This window comes from Stigmatopora nigra, unplaced genomic scaffold (genome assembly GCF_051989575.1).
Source record: "Stigmatopora nigra isolate UIUO_SnigA unplaced genomic scaffold, RoL_Snig_1.1 HiC_scaffold_24, whole genome shotgun sequence".
Lineage (NCBI taxonomy): Eukaryota > Metazoa > Chordata > Actinopteri > Syngnathiformes > Syngnathidae > Stigmatopora > Stigmatopora nigra.
The window spans coordinates 126,468-140,689 of NW_027551603.1; the positions used below are offsets into that span (position 1 = coordinate 126,468).

The 14,222-nt window shown below is 39.4% G+C and overlaps 1 protein-coding gene across 1 annotated transcript in view; it reads right to left on the reverse strand.

The window, feature by feature from the left end:
- Positions 1-10,211: 10,211 nt before the first annotated feature.
- rad51 (RAD51 recombinase) overlaps positions 10,212-14,222 on the reverse strand; it is a 43,181-nt gene continuing 39,170 nt past the window's right edge. Inside the window, exon 11 of the mRNA XM_077710194.1 lies at positions 10,212-12,412. The gene's annotated coding sequence lies outside the window, so the exon portion shown is untranslated. The remainder of the gene's footprint in view (positions 12,413-14,222) is intronic.

A 14,222-nucleotide genomic window follows, 5' to 3' on the forward strand; every position in this document is an offset into this window, starting at 1 on the left:
TGCGGAGGCAGTTTAAATAAGACCTCGCCCACTGGTTGACGCAACGGTGACGTCACTGTTATGTGGATTAATAAGAATGAACTACCAACCCCCAGTTCTTTCGCAACATGCATACGTGGAGATTTTGTGTAAAAAAAGTCAAATGGATGAAACAATTGCATTCATAATTATTAATTGAATTCGCAAGCCTTCAAGGTTGTGAAATCACTGTTGCGAACGCAACCATCTTGCTTTATTTATTTGAATACCAAGTTTGAACTTCATATTTGGTTTTCATATAAAAAATCATTCAACCATTTGTTCAAATGTATTGCCATATAATTTGTTCGGTTAGCATGCATATTATAGAATGTTTCAACTTTACTTTTTAAAATTATTATTAAAGTTGTTATATTAACCTTTCCACATTGATGATGATGATTTTCATCGCACATGATTTTCCCGGGGTAAAGACTGTGATGGACGTCAATAGTGAAACGGCAACAAATGTAATAAAATGGGGTAAAATCAACTCCCTAGCAGCACTTAGTGATTAAATACAAACACTGAAGACTTTCAGATATGAGAACCGGGCCCAAAATTGAAATTATATTTAGGAATATAGCCATATTTTACTCACCAAAAATCATTTTTAACTGTTCACAATATCCATCGTCCTTTCTTCCTTCCTTCTTTTCTATCGCCATCGAAGCTAATGATGAAGGTCAAGCCTGTCTTGTCATATTTCTGGCATAGTCAGTCTTGAAAATGGCTTTAAATCAACACACCAATAAATTTGCTCGTGCAGATCGCTCCAAATACAGCTTGGTAGCTCTCATAGTAAGCGCACTGAAAGGGGCGGACACACCCTTTTCCCGACTGTAACAGGCTTGCTAGCTTTGGGGTTGACCTCCGTTTCTTAATGATGTCAATTTTTTTTTCTGGAAAAGTCCGTCTGGAAAATACCTTTGTGAGCAAATCTGCAACCAAATCCATTTGTTTTCCTCTGTCTGCCATTGTGGGTGGAGTTTGCGATCTCTGGCTGGCTCACTTTGGCTTTGGTCCGCCTACTAGCCAATCATAGTTGGTGAAAGCAATGACGTATCCCTCCGCCTGTGAAATGGCCTTGGTGTCACCAAATCCAATTCTGATTGGTTAAAGCAACTGTCTTAGACGCTTGTTTAATGCAGCGGAGCCCGCAGAACTGATTGTGAAGGCCTTGAGGCAGATTTTTGACCCTAGCAACAAATAATGGCTGAAATGTGATTGGTTAAATGCTTCAATATCAAAAATCATCCGGAAGCAGTGCAACCAGAGGGAAAAGCAATGAAAGGAAGCTAACAGACAATTTGGAATTCTTAAATAAGTAATGATGGACAAAATATAATATATGATTCAGATATTTCTTAGGCCAGCAGAGAAGGCCTTGAACGCCCTGACGGCCCGCCACTGGGGTTAATTTTGTTGGATATTAGGTCAATTAAGGGTACAGTGGTAAACCTGGAGTACTTTCTGTTGGGTTTAAAACCATATACATTCAATAACTTCGGATCAGAGGAAGCACACGGAGTCGGTCGTGATGAGATTCACTAGACTTCAGCTGAAGGAGGGGTCAGAGTAGCCAGCGCTGGGAGATGTGTCCATCCCCCAGCCTGACCAGTTCGAATCCCTAGCTACCCCCAACAGTTAAGCTAGTTTTATTAACAAAGGGTCATGTGACCTAGGTGCAAACTTTAGGTGGGAAGAGGTGAACAAAGAAATGGGTGTGTCTTGGTATATGATGCGCCCCTAACCCATAGGTGTCATGATGGATATTTCCAATAGGCTATGCAAAATGCTATCCTTGTGACTATACTGAATAAAAGTATAAATAGTACATTCTATACTCCACACTTTCCAAAACTCAGAAGGTGTCACTGTTTACCTTTATTTTGCCCTGGCCCTGTATTATTATGCCGAAGCAAAAGCAATATTTAAATTGCACATTTTGGTGATTAATATGTTTTCTGGATAAAAGAGCTGATCTCATTTTCTGAACCGCTTTATCCTCACTAGGGTCAGTTATATATTATTTTAATTATACAAAATGTCAGAACAACTCACGTGTTGTTAATAATAATTTCGCCAAAGCTGGAATCACTGTTATGGGAAAAACTTGCTTACATAAAGTCGAGCCAAAGTAAAATTTTGCATGCAGGGTGTGACCAATGAGGAGCCACTCTCACCTCTATTAGCCCACCTTCAATTCTTGTTTCAAGATCCTCCACGATATCAGACCATGGTTAACTTTCATCGAAATATTGCTGTACGCGTGCTTGTATTTGTGTGTGCATGCCATCAGCAGGTTAATTTGTTTTTATTGATTGATTTGATTGTTTTAATTTGTTAATTTGTGGAAGCCCTAGTGCACCTTCCCTGCACACATTACTGTAATGTGTAAACTGTCGACAAGTTAGTTGAGATCACTTTTTCGGTCACCATGACTCGGATATTGTGGATACAATTTTCCTCATATGTATGCTATTTTTCGTTTTTAAACATGTCTTGTCAATTGAAAAATATGATTACTTAAAACAACTCAGTGGACAATATCATTATTGCAACTGCTTTTAGTAAAGACTAAAGATCTCATCGCTCATCTAATTTTCTAAACCGTTTTATGCTCACCAGGGTCGCAGAGGGGGCTGGAGCCTGTAAGATAAGACAAAGTTTCTTTGCAATTGCCTGTTCATATTGTATCAGTTTTTGTAAGTATAACAGCATCACAGTCATCCTTATGCCTGACATGTCAGCATAAACACCCAACTGTCTGACTGAATAATCAATCTTAGTCTTGTGTTTGGGTTGACATGTCAGCACAAATACTCAACTGTCCGTCACTGATCAATCACTTTTTGCCCTGCAAATGACTGAAACATATCTGTCCAAAGTCCTGGTGACAACTGTCAGTTTTGCCTGTATTTAAGACTCACTGGTCTTTCGAGTAGAGTTGCAAGAACACCACGCTAAACAGGACTCCACTGTTAGAGCTCTCACTCTCCACTTTTCTATCAGAGCCTATTCCAGCTGACCAGAGGCGGGGACACCCTAAATTGGTGGCCCGCCAATCGCAGTCGATTTGAGATATACATTCAAGATCTGATGAAAACACCTGCACACCATTCCAATAAAGCAGCTGTTTTAGGCAATTATCTTTTGTGTACTATTATATTTTATTTGGCTCTTACTGTAGTTTTCTAAATTTTGTTTATGGTATTGATATTCATTTATGATACTGTATTCCTTCATCTATGGTGCAACCAAAATGTTAGAAACATTTAATATTAATAAAATTATATTTGATGCCACCCAAGATGGTGTCCTCAGTAGACCTATTTGCTCTATAAGTCAACTAACCCTAACCCATGCCAAAGATATAGGGCTAAGGTAGACAAACAAAAAGCACAGAAACACAACTTCCTGTGTTGCAGTTGCAAAGTTTGAAAAAGCAAGATGAAGCCACCCACTCTTGCCTCTTCTCCCTCTATTGAGTGGAAAAAGGAAAACATTTGGTTATTTATTTTTAGATTTTACAAAATGCATTTTGAACTAAAAACACAAAAGAAAAAAATGATTAAAAAATTGCAATGATTGTTTTTAAATAGGGGAAAATCTGGAAATATAATGTACATCTATAATCATTTGAATTCGATCCTAAAACAGAAAGTCGGCACTCAAGTTTTACTTTATCGGGCCGTACAAAACTATGCGGTGGGCCAGATATGACCCCCGGGCCGGCACTCCCAGTTCCCGCCTGTTGAACGACACCCTGTGACATGCGCCTCTAGTGGGCAAGAGTAGGTATTGACTCCAGTAGCTGCCTCGAAGCTGAACACTTTTGGACTCTCTGGTCTTATGATATGGTGACTGGTTGTATGCATTGTACTCTACTATGACAGATCAGGGGATGAGATCTATAGCGAGGCATTTAAGACAATCAAAAACAACACTTGGGAATTGAACATGGGACATTTTTTTGCAGGCAAACCAGGTGTGGCCTTTCCGGTGTCCCTGACTCCTGAACAACTCTAGTGGCACATGATGGCGGATCCCTCTATGCCTTCTTGCCACCCAAATTTCTCCTTGATGGTCTCACCTCAGCAGACAACAAGGAATCTGGGTCCGTTTGTCCTGGCATGTACACGCGGCACTGATTGGTAAGATTGTTTCACTCTCAACTGCTTTATTCCCCATTATTTGACACTTGTTGGATTCAATGTAACACATTTGTACCCACTTCTGTTTTGAAACACCAGCTTCTGGTTAGGCACCATAGACATGAAACTATCAACAGCGATTTTGCTTGTCAACTTCTTGAAGTGCTTCCTACATTGCTGTGGTCCATTGATCCCACTGATTTGGTTTATGCAACGTCTCTCCTGTTGCATTTCAAATGAAATCAGGACAAGTGTTAGTTCCCCAATACTCTGTGAAATGGGCGGTGACAATCAGCATTTTGGAAACAACGGAAGGGCTGAAATTCATAGCTTTGACTATAATAAGCCCATTTTACCGATTAAAAAGAAAGCCACTGGAAAATTTTCCACAGTCCATGACATGCTTGGAATTAATACAGGCATCTTGACTCCCACTCTGCCTGTCCCAAACCCTCACTCAGCATTGTCCCAAATTATATCAGCTCACGCTCGTTTCACTTACATTGACTTGGATAATTCTTTCTTTTGGATTTCACTTCATCCTTCAATAAAACAATTTTTGCTTTCACAATGGTGATTCTTAGTCTTTCAATCTTCTGCCTCAAGACTTTGTTCTTTTAACTGGACTTTTCAACGAGTCTCCGCCAGTTGCTGTCTTCACTTCTACTGGCCCCTGGTGTTCGCCTGGTGCAGCATGTGGATGACACTGATGGCTGCTTCATCTGAAACCTGTTGCCTTGAAGCCACCTGGTCTTTGCTTTCTCATGTATTTTTCAGATTGCATTTGGTCACCTGATTTCACACCATGGCACAGGGACGTCTCACTCTCAAAATGATATAGCCTCCTCTATAGCCCTAAACCAACAAATGTCAAGGATATTGGATTGGAAAAACATTTTTTGTTCTAATTCGCCATCTATTAAAAAAGTAACAAATAACTAGTGGTTTAATAGTACTAAAATGTGTTAAATAGCACAAAAATTAGACAGATTTCACGAAGCGGAGGCGTGGATGTTTGATCGATGGACAGTTCTTCGAATGGACGTTTTGCCGAATGGACGGTTGGTCGCCGGATTTGCTCGCTCTCAAAATTATAATCATGAGAGAGAAAGTTTACTGTTGAAAGAGATCAACCAGGTAATCTCTCGGTCTCAAAATTATAATCATGAGAGAGTTTGTAAATGTCAGACCATTAATATCTAAATATCTAATATCAAAATCATCAATAAGTTGTGTATTATTGCCGTGTGTGTACATGTTATTTGTTGCCGGATTCACTCGCTTGCTCCCGGGTTCGCTCACTCTCAAAATCGACTGTTGCGTTATACATCCACTAGATGGAGCTTTAATAACAGAAATAGCATCTGCACCTCAGTCAACATGAATCGGACGTCTACCGCCGTCAAGGGCAGCTTATTGATAGTGTTTAATTTGGGACAATAATAGTATAAAAGAGGCAAGTTTGTCTATACCAGGGGTGGGCGAACTCTTTGACTTGCGGGCCAGAATGGATGCTGAAATTTGACAGAGGGGCAGGGCCAGGAGCATTTGGACACGCAATGTAATTTATCAAACCTGGCGATTGAAATGTAAGAAAAAAGAGACAATTGAAGGTGAAAATGTATTTTCAAATTCACTTTCAACATTAAGGACATTATTATGTTTCAACAGCAGTTGAAAGCAGTCTTTAAATTGAGAGTGATGAGCGGCATGTTGTTCTTCAAGTTACATTCCAAAAAAGGTCTAGATTAGAGCGTCATATATCGGGGAAGCAAGGGTATTGCAGGGCATAGGGAAATGAATGAAGTCATTGATTTCACTATAATTTGGATCTCGTATCTCAAGATAAATATTTGCTCAAAATTTCAATTGTATCTCAAATTGCTCGTTTGTCGGGGGACTAGTATGTCGAGGTATTAGTGTATTGTAATTTAAGCCAAAGCGATCATATTGGATGTGCTGTTGTGGATTTGCTAAAGAGACCAGGATTAAGTTATTGGTGTTTTCCTTGGGAGTGCGGCTCGTGGCGATAAGCAATCAATTCCCTCTGTGAATAGACGAAAGCGAAATGAATTGAAATGAATTTGGTAAGTGAGTAGAAAAGACTTTGGTAGGTGAATAGAAAAGATTTTGTTAAGTGAATAGAAAAGATTTTGGTAAGTGAATAGGAAAGATTTTAGTAATTGGACAGAAAAGATTTTTGTAGGTGAATAGAAGGAATTTTGCTATGTGGACAGAAAAGATTTTTGTAAGTGCATAGAATGAACGTGTGCGAAAAGAATATTTGGAGTGAAGGGCGTAAAGTGGAGCAAAAAAAAAGGGTTTGTGTGCGAAGAGTTGATTTGAGGGGTGTTGGTGAAGTCTGAATGTATTATCACTTATAAGTTTACTCATCAGAAGAGGCCTATTTAATTAAATGTCAATAATTGAATCAGATGTCTGCCTGCAGTATTTTATGATTATATTGAAGTGTAATTATTAATGAACCTATCACTGGCTAACAGGGTTTGCAATTGTTCCCTTGTATTGTGGAATGTGACCAACTTGCTTTGGAACTGTTAGTTCGAATCGCGCAATATAAGATAGGCTGTGGCAGTTTGTGTGAGCTATAAAAATATCGTGTTTGCATACAAGTTAAACTTGCAAATGTCTAACCATATTAGCTCAAAGTTTTTTTTACATAATGTGAAGTATGAATGTATTTTATGCTTATTATTATGTCTTTTGGTTTATATAGTGTAGTCACTAGAATAGAATTTTGCATGACCCAGTGGAAACTTCCATCATGACACCTTTTAGTTAGGGGGGGTGTCATCTATCACGACACTCCCATTTCTTTGTTCACTTCTTCCCGCCTATAGTTTGTACCTAGGTCACATGACCCTTAAAACTAGCTCAACTGTTGGAGGTAGGCAGGGATTCGAACTGGTCAGGCTGGGGGATGGACTCATCTCCCAGCGCTGGCTACTCCCGACCCCTCCCTCAGCTGAAGTCTTTGAAAATCTCATCAAGCCGACTCTGGGTGTGCTACCTCTGATCCGAAGTTATTGAATGTATATGGTTCTAAACCTGACACATAAACTCTGTCCTACATCCCTCTCTTAGAAATATTACCCTGTGTTCCTATATAAAGACTAACCCACTGTTCATTCAGAGAAAAGTGCAAGGACGACAGACTGAGCGGTTCACAGCTGTTTGAGCTTTCGCCCCCATCCTGCAGTCCGGTAATAAACCTATTTCCTATTAAAATTGATCTCACTCTTTCTTAAAGTGCTCCTGAAGTTGTATTTTCAGATATATCATGTTGTCTAGAGTGGCAAATGGAAATAACTATAAATAAAAGCATGTATCTGCTCATCTCGAAATGAATACGAGGTGACGAGTGATCACTTACTTATGGGTTTGAGTAAAACAATGAAATCGTAAGAAACTGCCAAAAGTTAGATTTGTAATTAACTGTAGAAAGGCATGTATTTCCACAACAAGCGACGTGGAATCAGCAAGCGTTTATCGTGATTGGAAGGGCTCTTTTATGATTTAGCGACAGTCAAAATGAACAGGTTGCGCCAATCTGCCGCTGCTTTCAGATGGCAAGCGCTTTCGGATAAACCAAAGATGGCAGAAAGGGAGGCTTGGTTGGGACAAAATGAACTCCTTTTTAAATTAAGTAGCCTTAGCGTGTAGCCATAAGTGCACTCAAATTTGTATGTGACAGTCCTGTCTTCATGTTTTTTTTATTTTGTCCTCCCTCTCTCCTTTTTTTCCCCCAAGTGTTCTCATTGCAGTGATCTACTGTGTATGTGATGTGTATTTTTAGTAGATTGTCTGGAAGTAGAAAGCCTTTAAACAATTCTCAAAAAAAAAACATTAGCGGATCCCTTCTGTGAAAACATTGTCAATTGGCTCTAGACATTGCTGAATCAACCTTGTACATGCAGAACAATGTTTTTGCTATTGAATAAAGTTGTGCTTGCAGCATTTTTTATTTTATTTTTCAGATTATGGTAGTCTTCTCTAAATACATTACTCACAGCTAAAAGATCACATTTCAAACATGACACCTCGCTGGGAGAGGTATTTGTAACAGAGCAAGATATCAAGGAATTTATTACAGATAAACTGTGTGAGAATTCAAAAGCTCACAGCGCTTCCGTTGAACATTTCAGGATATTAGCAAGACATGGTCTCCAGGAATGGCAGGGTTCATTTGTTGGATTTTACGCGGGAATATCTTTCAAGACACCGAAATCAGTAAAAAATTTTGATTGGTGAATGATTGGTTAATTTGGCTTCGAAATTGGGAACAGAACAAGATTTGTTGATTTCAAAACGCTCTGAGGTTTTTATTGTGGTAAGAGTGAGCTACAGAATATGGCTCCTTTCTTAAGTATAAACATCGTCTCCTTGGAGATGGGTCGGTTGCGGGAGGAATTCTGCCAGTGATTTCGATGTCCTTGAGTAGGTTAACAATATAAGTTTGATTCGAGAATTAGGTCTTAAATGTTCAGAAATAGTATTTGGGTGTTAATAATAATCATGAAAACATAAAAACAGAAATGTCATTCATTCAAACAGTTAGGTAAATAGTTGGCTGATTTGGATAAATTAATTGATTTTAGAATAGGTATGGTGTCCCTTGCTCTTGGGAGAAATTTTGTTTTCAGTGCACGGAAGACATTCCCTGTTCTGTCCCAGATCGGTGAAACATGCTTTGGCATACGCCATATTGATGACTATTTGGATATTTACGTATTGGATAAAGAATTAAACAATTAATATCAACTAGATGAGTTTGCTTTCTATAGCTTTGAAGGCATACACATTAAGAGAAGTTAGTCTTAAAACTATCAGGCAGTGCAATTACAGGGTTTAATCAACTAAAAGTTAGAGTAAAAATATATCGATTGGCAAGGACAGTCAAAAAAAGTGGGGAATTAACAATTCAAAGATGCTCCAAAGCCACTAATTAAATAGATTATAATTGTTGCTTTTGGGTGGTTTGACAAACTGTGGTGGTGCATGGGTTCTAGATTACTTAGAAAGTGTGGTTCCCATTTATAAAACAAATTCAAGCGGATTTGGAAGTTAGCTCTATTTGGCACTAGACGCTCAAAATTTATCCGGGCTTCCAAAGCACTAAACAAAAGTGCTGGAATATGGTAAACATTAGCATTTTGAAATTATGTACATATGTTATATATCAACCTTTAAAAATTGATTTAAGAATTAATAGAATGGGTAAAACTCGAACATGATACAATATATTGACCTATATACTAATACTAAAGTTTTAGAAGCAGAGCTATTACCACCACATTCCTACGCACAAAGAGCTAAACTGATAGAATTAACAAAGGTGTATGACTTAATGCAAAACAAGGAGGTTAGAATGTATGCAAATGGTTATAATATTCGTGTGTGTAGGTGAGTTTTCAATGTGTCACAATTTTGCCCATTATACTGCATTATTGGCAAACAAGGGGTTAATACATCCACTGGCATGGCAGTCGCTCATGCTGACTGACTGTGGCGACTAACGGCTGATCAGACTTCTGAAACAAACTTCAAGTTTGTAAATGTGTGGTGCACACATCTAATACATTAATTACGGATTTCTTTCGGGAATAATATTGCTGATGAGACAGCAAAAGGGGGGTCTGCCAAGAAGCCCTTCATTGGGGTGGCAGTTTCCACTTGCGATGGAAAATTTACATTATCGAGTACTAAATTGGGTTCCAACCTTATCGGGTGTGGGGTTTGCATGGTGCTCCCGAGAATATGTGGGTTTTCTCCGAGTACCAGTGTCCTCCCACAAATCAAAATATGCATGCTAGGTTAGTTGCATACACTAAATTACCCTTGTCTCTAAGTGTGAGCGTGAATGGTTGTCTGTTTTCTTGTGTTTCTTGATCGGCTGGCCACCGAGATATAATCAATTGATCAGATAACTTTCAATAACGGAGGCATCTGAGGTCATATCTATTTATTCTTGCAAGAAAAGAATCCTTCCACACGCGCCTCCGGTCAGATGATTCTGAAGACCCCGTTGTCTCCTTTGCTAATACAGTGTTCCCTCGGTTATCGCGGTTAATGGGGACCGGGACCACCCGCGATAAGTGAATTTCTGCGGAGTAGGTATTCCCCTTCAAAAATGCTTAATTTGAATTTAATACAACTTTTTTTAATTAAAAAAAATATTTTTTTACCCCACTGTATACAGTACACCATATAGAATACAGGTAGAGAGAGTGAAATTCATGTTATAACAAAAAAATGTAAAATATGTTGTTTAATGTAATATTTGTATTTATTTATTTTTTGCCCAAAAAAATCCGTGAAGCTCTGAGTCCGCAGTGGCTGAACCGCGAAGTAGCGAGGGAACACTGTAAATTCATCAGTGTTAAGTAACATGCATAACAGAAGTCTAAACAGTACTTAGTGTTTCATAACAATTTGTCTCAGTTCTCAAAACTATTGTTGGTCTGTCGAATCTTCCCGAGAGAGTGTTGTTGCGGATCATCTGGAGGAGCCACGTTTCCCAAAAGAAGTCCACAGTTCCCAAGAACTTGTTGTTGAACAATAGTCTTGAGAAGTCCAGGTGTAAAGGACAAGTGACCTCCAAAGGTGTTTTGGTTAACTTTGGAGAGAGCATTTCTTTTGCAAAACATGTATTAAAACTCCATTGTATTAATGTTACCTTTATAATAATGATGAACCTAACACTCCTAATAAGCAAAGTGTTCTTCATTGCAAGCACATATATAAATATTGATAAGATGATATGATATGGTGATTGATATGATATGTAATGTTTAATATCTAAAATAAGCAAAACGTTCTAACATTCCTAATAAGCAAAGCGTGAATATACGTAATGTTTAATATACAAAATAAAGCAAAGTGTTTTTCATTGCAAGCACAAATATAATAATTATATTACAAGCAAATATATAATAATGATAAACCTAACAAGTGGAAAACATTTTGAAATTTAGTATCAATTTCTGAAATTGCCAATAAGCCCCTTTCAGGGATGGCACCGACAGATTATGGCAGAAATATTTTATCATATTAAAGTTTAATGAAGCAGCAAGGTCCAAATTTGAGACTTAAGGGGTGAATGAACAAATAAGATGCTCTGCAAAATGGGGATTTTGGGAGCACTGGAAAGAATTTGTAGGTAAACCTTCGTGGGTGGGCTACTATATTGACTCATGGGAAGTCTCATGTCGCAACAAGGGAATGTGGGGCTGAATGCAGCACCATTAAACAACTTTTGGGTTAATTTGTTTTCTAAAAATAACATTTCTTGGAAGGAATTATTATCAGTGCTCCATATAATCCCCAGGGCAAAACAGGATTCATCATTGTAACGCACTGTCGTTTTTGCCGCATCTCTTTTGTGTATAACAGATATCGACGAGCACTGGGCGGAGCCTGCATTTTCCCGTGTTTTTCCCCGTTAGTCAATGCATAATACAAAGTGAACAACAATGGATCCAAAGGAAACAAGGTGGAATGAAGAGTTGTGTAAAGAAAAGGCGAATGTTGACAATCAACATTAAGCGCAAAATAATTGAAAAATATGATAGTGGGCTACGGGTGCTGGGACATTTGGTCGCCGTTTTTTTGGTCGCCGGGTTCGCTCCCTCTTATGAGAGGGAGAAAGAGGGAGCGAGGTAAAGTTTACTGTTGAAAGCGACCAACCAGGTAATCTCTCACTCTCAAAATTATCATCAGAAAAAGAGTGAGTATGTAATTGCATTGACGGTACAATGTAAAAGAGCATTATTCTCAAAATATCGCTCGCTCCTGGCAGATCTATTGGCAGATATCCTTGTTCAAGGGGGCTCTTAGATTCCTGGTGACTCATGGCTTTTTGTTGGAGAAACAACGTACCTTCTTGGAGGGTGCAATGTTCTCAACACAGAAGTTAATATAATCTGTGATGCAGAGGGGCAAGCTGTCGATGTCTTTCCCATGTGAATTTCACAGCACCTCCCAGTCAGTTGTCTTGAAACAGTCCCTCAGAACCATGCTGGTCTCCTCGGTCCATCTTTGTATGATCCTCGTGGTAGGTTTTATTTTCCTCACCATAGGGATGTAGGTGGGGATCAGATGGACCAGGTTGTGGTCTGAGTGGCCCAGTGGAGGCAGGGGGACTGAGCTGTATTACTCCTTTGTGTTGGCATACATCAGGTCCAGAGTTTCTGCTCCCTGGTGTGGCACTTCATATACTGAGTGAAGGTGGGGAGAAAAGAAGCCAAGGGAGCATGGTTAAAATCACCAGAGATAAGGATAGACTGGGGGTGTGACGTCTGTAGCCGAGAAGTAGCGTGGGGCAACTCGCGAGCGACTGCCGCATCGGCCGAAGGAGGTATATACGCAGTTATTACAATAATGTGTGAGAACTCCCGGGAGATGTAAAACGGCCTCATGCTAACAGCTACCAGCTCGAGTGCAAAGTTGTTCCTTCACAGTAATATGCCCGGGGCTGCACCATCTACTATTAATAAAAATACCTAGTCGGCCACCTTTCTACCTATCTCACTCCTCAGAATCTCTGTCCGCCCTCACCCGCTAAAAGTCATCCAAGGACACGAGAGTCTAGTGTTAGTTCATTCAGCCAGGTCTCCGTGAAGCACATAATGCAGATTCTCCGATATTGTCATCGTTGTTTGGTAAGCGCCGTTAGCTCTTCCATCTTATTGGGGAGAGATCTTACGTTCCCCATAATAATAGATAGAAGCTGGGTCTGAAGTGTCACTTTCTCTCTTGACATTTTTGTCCTCTTCCTCTTTAACTCCACGGGGAGGTCCAGGGGAATTCAGGTGTTGCGTGGCGCTAACAGCTAATTTTATGACTATTACACCACTAGTTATCCGTGTGTTATATGTGTTACTTTGTTGACAGATGGCGAATTAGAAGAAATAAAACTTTTTTTTCCAATCCAACATCCTGTTTTTTGGTGTTTTTTCAGAGGGTTGGAACAAATAAATTAATTTTTCTTTCATTTCAATGGGAAACGTTTGTTCGAGTTACGAGAATATCGACATACGAGTACAGTCCCAGAACAAATTAAGCTCATATATAGAGGTACCAGTGGAATAAATGGTACCTGACATCGGGTTACTTCGACAAAAGCCCAAGTCTATTATCAAAATTATTATGAATTGATATTATTAGAGCAAGCACTAAAACATTTGAATGTAGGATTTATTTGGACAAAAAAAGGGAAAAATGTTTTAATGGAGTGCCTTGTTTCTCATCCCACTATGCTCTGCCAGACAAATTGAGTCTTTGCCGGGGTCATAAATGGCCAGCTTTTGGTTAGGGTGAATGGGTTGCTCTAGATTTTAAAGTTCAAATTAGTTATTGAATTTAATTCACTACCTGTAGGTGAACATTTGGTTAGAACTATCAATTAGGAAAAGATAATGAATATCCTTAAAGTATAATTTTGGAAAATCAAAAGAGATTTAAAAATTCCACATATTTCATCCATACCATGGAAGATCAACCATAGCAAAATTGAATTTATAAATCACCTGAGGAAACATCAGATATAGAGTTCAAGATGGCGGCGCGCTCGGGCACAGCGGCTCATTGCTCTCCAGTTCGTTCGTTGAAAGGCAAGAAACCCAATTTCACGACTTACTACAAAGTGACCTTTGATATCCCCAAGAACATCCGGAGAACTCCGGGATCTCCGAGGATATCCAACCCATCCAAAGTACGCCGTAGACGGCGAAGAGAAAGGAAGCAAAAGAGTGGAGGCCGGGCGGCCATTGCGGCTAAGCTAAGCTACGACAACAACCACTACGAGCCCCGCTTCCTAATATCTTTTTGACAAACGCCCGATCCATTACCCACAATTTTTGGCGTGGATCTGCCTTCTACAGGCGAACTGAGGGAGGGTAAGTAAGAAGACAGTGAGAGGTAAGTGATACAATTTATTCTTGTTAGCATCGGTGAGGCAAATTGCAGTCGCTGGATTGATGGCGCTCAAGAGGTGATGCGATGTTTCCATCGAGGCGGAGTGCTAAC